Source organism: Halichoerus grypus, chromosome 3 (assembly GCF_964656455.1).
Source record: "Halichoerus grypus chromosome 3, mHalGry1.hap1.1, whole genome shotgun sequence".
Lineage (NCBI taxonomy): Eukaryota > Metazoa > Chordata > Mammalia > Carnivora > Phocidae > Halichoerus > Halichoerus grypus.
Genome location: NC_135714.1, coordinates 174,354,028 through 174,362,262, shown reverse-complemented (window position 1 = coordinate 174,362,262; position 8,235 = coordinate 174,354,028). Strand labels below are relative to the sequence as shown.

Below are 8,235 nucleotides of genomic sequence, written 5' to 3'. Positions count from 1 at the left end.
TTGGCAAAGATTCAAAAGGCAGATCATGCTCAGTGTTGGTGAGGGAAACAGGCTTCTTATATATAAACACTGTGGGCGGAAATATTAATTGATACAATATTTCTGGAAGACAATATGGCAAGACATAATAAAAATTATATGCATATATAATGTACGTATGCATATATACACACACACATATATATATAAAGGAAATAATTAGTACTTACAAATACAAAATACTGTACAAAATGTTTATTGCAGCATTCCCTCCAACGGATAAAAGCTGGGGATAGTCTGAATGTTCTTTAACTGGAGATTGGTTAAATAAATAATGCCACACCCATTTCTTGGAATATAGGCAGTCATTACAAAACATAAAATAGAGCTATATGCAGTCTCGTGGAAAGATGTTTAGATTAGATTACTAAGTGGTAAATAGCCAATTATTGGACAGTAGTAACCACAGTACATTCCCATCATGGCAAAAAAAAAGGGGGGGGGCGTGGTTTATAGCTATATTTCACAAGTCTGAAAGAAAACACACTAGATTCGTTGGTTACCTAAGAGAAACAGACTAGGCATTGGGGACAGAAAAGATTTTCAATTTATATCTGGAGGTGCATTATATTTAGAGGTACGTTTTACCTGAATGCCAAGCGGTCAAGGGTTAAAATTCAGGCCAAACCCTACACGTAATTTTATATTTCAACTTTATCCCAACTTTGATTAAGATTACAGTGAAATTTCGAGGGCTCACATGGAGTACAGAAAGCCTGTTTCTGGACAATCAGCTTAGAGGGACGTCTGCCACCCTGTCGCTGCCCGTTCATGTCACCGAGGAGATGGCCACTTTCAACCGAGGTAGGGCAGAAGCAACATGCTTTGAAGGGAGTGTCTCACTTGTCTCTTTTTCTTCGATCTTCTCATATTCTCTATTATGTCCGCATCAAGGATCGTTGACCATAGATGCTGTACGTGATTTTGGTGTGTTTCTTCCTTTTGAAACATTAAGGTGGTAAAGCAGCCGTCCTGTCTCTTATTCATCCTCACGAGATGTGCAGCCTTCGCAGATCAGGCTTTTTCTTGAAAGATTTGTGGCCTAAAGAGAAGTAAACATTTCCAAGTTAAAACTGTTCTGAAAGGTTGTTTTGTTTAATGTCATGAATGTTATTACAACAAATAATTCTAAAAAATGAGACTTAATGACAATCTAATTATCTTCATCAACTGCTATCACAAATTACCATAGACTTAAACAGCAAACATTTCTTTCTCACGGTTCTGGAGGCTGGAAGTCCTAGAGCGGGTTGCCAGAAGATCCCAGGTCTTAGAAGGGCCCTCCTCCTGGTTTGCAGACAGCCCCTCTTGCAGTATCCTCACTCAGCACAAAGAGAGAGCCGGGTCCCTGGGCCCTTACAAGGGGCGCTCGTCCCAACATGGGGCCCCACCCTGGTGACCCTAAGAACCTCCCAGAGGCCTAACCTCTAAAACCACCACACTGGGGGTCAGGGTCTCCATGTATGAATTTGGGGGAAATACAAACATTCAGGTCATAGCACTAACCTACTTTTTTGTCTTGTTATTTTTTACATTTTCATAAAATTGTTGGTTCCCGAAAAGGATATAAGGATATACTGGTTTTTTCCCAAAGTCGTCTAGCTAGTCAATTGTCTCCTACCCTGCACAGGTAGCTCTTTCCCTATTTATTTAACTATTCGAAAGTTCATAAATTTGTGCATAAAATTAATAACTTCCAGTCTCGTGGTTACTGTAGCACTTCATTTTTACAATAATAAATGCACATTTGTACTTCAACTGATAGATAACATTTCAACATATAAAGCGCAAAAGGGATTCCCACTCCAAGTTTCATCTAGAGGGCTTGCCTCTCTTTCAAAGCAAATGTGCAGCTATTAATAAATGGGAATGCCACGCCTTGTTCATAGCACCGCTGTTGTTGTGATTAGATACGAAGCAATCCCACAACCGTCAATCACACACAGGTTTGGGGATGCCAGAAATGATGTTGGAGTTGGCATCAACTATCTGGCCCTCCAAAGGCCAAACCCAAAGCTGACGCCAAATATCAGATTTGGACCAAATACCAAGGCCGAAGTTGGCCTTGAGCGCATCTCAAACTTATTCTTATCTGCATCGTTTGATTTTCTTACAAGAAGCAAGTATTTGTTTTATGATTGAACAGATATTTCTCTTAAAATCAACTAGTTCCCCATCCCTGAAAAAAAAAGTATGGGTAGGTAGCAATATTGGATTAGACCTCCCAATAGTTCCCAACCTTTTGAATAGTGGTTGTTGTTTGATTATTATTTGGTTGTGGATACAATCTTAGGGCTTGCAGTCTCCCCTGAGATCACCACCACTCAGAAGTTCCTCACGGGGGCAGCTCTCTGCCCATCACCACTGTCCCTCACCGCCCCCCTCCCCTGCGCAAAACTTCCTAGGACTTCTCTCACTGACATAGAGCCTAATCCTTAGGGCGACAGCATCTTCCAAAAGATGGCCCCACCCTACGTTTCCCAGGCCCCCCTTCCCTCGCAAACCATGCTCCCAGCACCCTGGACTCTCTTCCTCCTGCTGCCATCCCCTCAGCACTATCCCCGGTGAATCTGTACTTGTCCTTCAAGATCCCGGGTCAACATCACCCCGTCCATGAAGTCCTCTTCCTCCATGTTCCAGCAGAATCCGTCTGTCCTCGTGGCCAGCATGAACACAGTGCCCACCCCACTCATCTGCAGATTCCTGAAAACAGGGACCACATCATGGCCACCTTCAAGACCCAGCCTCCCGCACAGTTGTAGCAAATACGTCCTTCCAGCAAACAAGGATCTCAGCAAATGTGGAGAGAAAGAATAAATGAATGAGCAGAGATAATTAATCCCAAATCTTTGTGTGAATCTTACACCCACCCCTTCATATCAATATGAATGTTCCGAATAGGTTGCCAAAGCCAGAGGTGGAAATCACTGGGCCATTGGTTTTCAAACCTTGTTCGCTGGAGACTGAGCGCTGCTGTGGGTGCCGGTAGAAGCAGAGTGCCCTCCTCACCCACTGTGCATAGAGCAGAACCTCTGGGCTCCTTACCTCCAGATTCCTGGTGACGGTGGTTGGCAAGGGGGGAAATGTACTGCTGCCGGAAAGAGGCTGAGAACCACTCTTTGGTGACCAGGCCTGATCTGAGAAGTTCACCTCTAACGCAAGAATGTCATTGAAATAAGAGGTATCGGCTTGAGAGTGAAATTGGAGTTTCCTCTGAAACCAACTGTGTGTCCTTGGGCAACCTTCTGCCTCGGTCTCCCCACATATAAAGCAAGGCTACCAATGCCTGCCCGTGTGTGACTGTGAATGGGGTAAGGGGGAAAAAACCAGGTGTTACAAATACAAAGCTTGTTTGGGGCCTGGGTGGCTCAGTCGGTTAAGCGTCTGTGACTTCGGCTCAGGTCATGATCTCGGGGTGGTGAGATCGAGCTCTGTGTCAGGGCTCTATGCTCAGCGGGGAGCCTGCTTCTCCCTCTGCCCCTCCCCCTGCTCATGCTCTCTCTCTCATATACATAAATAAAATCTTTTAAAAAAATATGAAGTTTGTAAAGGCACTAACCTTAAGTTTACAGTGATGGGTTTAACTTCCGTATGCCCTGGGTCATCTCCACTCAAACCAAGCTATAGAGCCATTCATTTCCAGCACCCGGCAGGGCTCCCTTGCATCCCTTCCCACTGTGTCTCCACCTCCACTCCCCCGCTCAGCCAAAAGGAAGGACTATTCTGACTTCTTTCCCCACAGATCAGTTTTGCCTCTTTGTAAACCTCACATAAGTTGATCCTACGGCATGCATTCTTTAGAGGCTGTCTCCTTTTACTTAACATAATATCTGGAGTTTAGCCCATGCACTTGTACGTTTCCTTTAGTTTCTTGAAACAGCCAAATAGAACATCAAAGAAGAAAAGAACTGGGAAAGCATAAAACACAAAAATAGGCAAGGCGTAGTATCAGTAGCTGAGTCTCAGGCCGTCTGTGGACTGGAAGCTTCCCGAGAGTGAAAATGATGTCCTGTTCCTTTTTCAGTATTTCCAGCCCTCAGAATTAGGCCTGGCTCATAACTGGGGCCGGACACATTTTGCTTGACTTGAAAATTGTTATGACTTCGTCGACCATCTAGCCTTTTAGTCGCCGTGGGTTTTTTTACCCACAGCCCAGTTGCACCCCCAGCTCCCCAGCGCAGTCCCACTGTGCTGGACCCTGCCCTTTGTCTCTCCTCCCACGGGCTGTGTGAGGAAGGTGTCCCTGTTTTCGGCCCGGCTGCTTCGCTCTCCAGACACTGGCTTGACTCACCCAGTGGAGAGAGGGAGCGAGGAGGGAGTGGGGGTAAGCGGCACCAGGTCCTAGACAGAGAAGTCTCTCGGGAGAGGCTCCCTGGCCAGGCCTGGGGAAAGAGCTGGAAGCTGCAAGCCCACATGCGGCGTTCAGGGGGGCCACGGCGCCCCCCCTGGTCTCCCTCTGAGGCCCATGACCTTCCCCCCTCCGTGGGCTCCACGGCCAAGTTTAGAGCTCACCGCAGCTGCTGGGGCACACTGTCACTCCAGCTGTTACTGAGCAATGGATTCCTGTTGCCAAGATATGGATTTGGTTTTAATAACAGTTAGTGCAAACACTGTAAATTTACTGCTGCGAGAGAGAGTTTTTGAAAACGTCCACTCTGGCTATAATTTTTCAGCCGAGCCAGCTGTTTGTGCTCAGCTCATACCTGACATGGTGCTTTGAAATAGCAATCACTGTATTTATAAGAAGGCAAGGACTCATAAATATGTCACAAGTGGAATATACAACGCCATATTTCACCATTCTCTATTTTAAAATTGTGAGTTATGGCTGCAGAAATGCACACCCATTAAAGGTGATATGATGTATTTTCTGCCCTGTTCAGGAGTCCATCCATCATCGAGACAATAAAGAAAACCGCACTTACTTTTTTCCTGTCGTCTGTAATTTATGATCCCCAAAAAGCTGTAACCTTTTGGCAGGCTTTGCAGAAACCACTGCACTGTTAGCAACTAAATAACCTTTTATAAGGTTTTAAATGTGTTGCTACAATCTCAATGCACTTGCTGTATTGATCCAGAAGATCTCGGGGAAAAAAAAAAGAAGGAAAGGTAGGGGAGGAATGGAAGATGATCTATAACAAGATCGATAACGGCATATAGATTGTTGAAAGATGCTTCTAATGATTTTTGCCAGCCATCATCCTTCAGCACGCCACGCCCTATCTCTTAGGCTTTAGTCTGGGCTGGAATTGATTGACCTTGCTTTCCTGCTGCCTCCTCCCTCCCTCTCTTCTGTCGAGCAGCCAGACAGGGAGAAACAGAATGTATTGGCCACCACAGGCTATTTGCAGGAAAGCTCTGAGGATCACAGAGCTGGAAGGGGCTGGCAAGACTACTTCAGTATCCGGATAAGGAAACTGAGGCCCAGGACGTGTCTGTGACTTGCCCAAGGTCAAAAGGCAATTTAGGAGCAAGAGCTCAGACTCGGATTCCTGGTTTTCAGTATACCCTGTTCCCCAGTCAACCATTCGCCATCTCATGTTTGCCCCACAGGAAGAGGGCATGCACCGAGCAGGTGGATGCTTTTCTGATGAGTTTGGCAGCCCCAATAAATCTGCCTTGCAGTGAGGCGTAGTGGGAAGATGACAAGCTCGGGAATCAGATAAAACCAGGCTGAATCTAGATTCCCCACCCCTCCCACTCCTGTGGGCAGTAACTAACCTGTCTGGATCTCTGCTACTCCACTTGTAAGATGACAATCACAGTCTACCTTGTAAGGTGGTGGAGAAGATTAGATGTGGTGTCGGGGTGACACCGAGCTCAAAGCAATTGGCTGCCATTCTGCCCCATCACTAGCGTTTTCTGGATTCTTTTTCCTTGCCCTTTGCTCCCCCCTTATCCTCCAGGACAGTAGCAACGGAAACTTCCAGGCAAGAGCCAGCTATGGAGGAAAGTGGACCAGTCTTTCCAACCAAAAAATCTTTGATTTGGAGGCATTTCCTTGCTCATCACAGATGAAGGCAGCTAAGGTGAAAATGATTCTTTCCCTCTCTCTATGCATAAGCTGAGCCAAGCCCTGGGAAGTATGGAAGTATGGAGACCAGGTCTGGGCAATTCCCTTTGGAGGAGCCCTCAGGAGGCCATGGGTAATTGAGCTTTTAACACTATATTCTTGGTAGGGAAAATTTGCAGGTAAAAAAAAAAAAAAAAAACATTCTTGTGAAGCAACCAGACTATGGGGCAATGCATATATCTCCTCCAGACAGCCCTGCGTTCTTGAATTCAGTGCTCCTAGCCCTGGGGACATGCTGCTTTGGAGCAGGAGTTGACAAGTTATGACCTGCAGGACAAATCTGGCCACAGCCTGTGTTTGTAAATAAAGTTTCATTGGCACGTAGCCACGCCCATTCGATTATATATTGTCAAAAGCTGCTTTCAGCTACACCTACCCAGGTGAGTCTTTCCGGCAGAGACCGAGAGGCGCGCCAAGCCTAACATCATTACTAACTAGCCCTTTCTGAAAAAAAGTTACAAACCCCTTATCTAGAGTCCACCCAACAAGGCTGTGTGCCAGAGGGGGCTTCCCAGTAGAAGGCAATCAATAATTATGATCTGTATGGCAACTTGTAGTTTACAAAATCTTTCACAAACATGATCTTGGGTAAATCACCCAACAATCCTGTGAGATGGAGATTCTGATGATTTTCCCAATGGTACAGAGGAGCATCCTGAGACTCAGAGAAGCAAAATAATTTGCCCAGTTCATACAAACTGCCAGAAGCAGAGCTGGGAACTGAGCCCAGGCTGGACGGACCTAAGAGGCCAAGCTTCTCCACCATCCCACCCTGAAATGGGAAACCCGTGCCCCTCCCGTGCAACCCCCCCCCCCCGCCCCAGTGCTACAGTTCACCAGCCAGTCACCTGGGAAGGTCACTCAGCCCCTCTGGACCTTCTCTTTCTCATATCCAGAATAAGGAATCACTAAAATACTCGTTTGGAAAGATGCTAAGGGACTTTCCAATAACACAGGCACTTTGTGAAACATTTCCTAGGGCAAAAACACTATTTCCTTCACCCAATCTAACTCCTGTTCCACACACGGACAGACCATAGGAGAAGCTAGTGAGGCACGTCTGAGGTGGGAAGGAGGGGGGAGACGGAGCCCACTATACAGACCGGCCCTCCTAAAGCCTGCTGAGTGCCTCTGGATCCCACGCGCCACATCAGGGGCAGTAACTGCAGGCCCAGAGAGGCTGCCGAGCACATGCAAGACTCCTCCCTGGCTCCTGACCATTTGGCCTCCAGAGAAAGAGCAGTGTGCAAGGCCCCCAAAGCTCCGGCTGCCTAGTGCGGGGGCGCGGGGGTGTGGGGTTGGGGGGGCAGGTGTTGCCCCTCACACCTGGTGGGAGTGTGGGTCAGGAGCAGGGTAACAGAGCTAAGAGCAGTCACCCCTCTGCCACAGGTCCCGCCATCTGTGTCAGAGTCTCTCTCGCTCTCTTCCTGCGCTCTCCCAGAGCACCCCCCAAATCATTATTAACATTATAAATAAAAACGAAAGGCAAGTTATTAAATGTAAAATATGCAGAGTTCCTCCCAGAACTCGCCAGGCAGTTCATAAACGTGACGGCTTAATTTTGCTGCTGATCCAGGCAGCTGATGAAACATCTCCAGCTCCTGGGCTAATTGAAGCTGTTAACGAAGTAGAGGAGAGAGAAGACTGTGGGCGGCTTCTGTCCTGCCTGCCGGGGATCAGAAGGGCGGCCTTGGGCCCAGATGGAGCCCACAGTCTCCACATGTCGCTTCGGCTACCCACACCAGGGACCTAGGAACTCCCAAAAAGGGAGCCCCTTCGCTGCATTGACACCTCCACTCCTCAGCTGAGCCCTCAGAACGTCCACCTGGAGCCCGCTTGAAGAACCAAGAGGAGTTCCTCCTTCTTACCTGGAGAAAAGTATTTTCAAATAAGATCTAGATAAGGTTGATTTTTAGGACAACCCAGTGATTCTGGCCCTAGGATCCTTGTCCTCAAAACACAGGCTCAGTGGAAACGACCCAAACCTCCATCAACAGATAAATGGTGAATAAATTGTGGCATCTCCATACAATCCATACAATGGAATATTATTCTGGCATAACAAGGAATAAAGTACTGACACATACCACAACATGGATAATCCTTTGAAATCCTTGTGCTAA

The 8,235-nt window shown here is 47.0% G+C and overlaps 1 long non-coding RNA gene across 1 annotated transcript in view; it reads right to left on the bottom strand.

Moving 5' to 3' along the window:
- Window positions 1-219: 219 nt before the first annotated feature.
- The window catches only part of LOC144381291 (uncharacterized), a 49,736-nt gene continuing 41,720 nt past the window's right edge, over window positions 220-8,235 (bottom strand). The window contains exons 2-4 of the long non-coding RNA XR_013446200.1: window positions 3,085-3,189; window positions 2,544-2,742; window positions 220-1,081 (exon numbers count right to left, since the gene is read on the bottom strand). This is a non-coding gene — a long non-coding RNA (uncharacterized LOC144381291). The remainder of the gene's footprint in view (window positions 1,082-2,543; window positions 2,743-3,084; window positions 3,190-8,235) is intronic.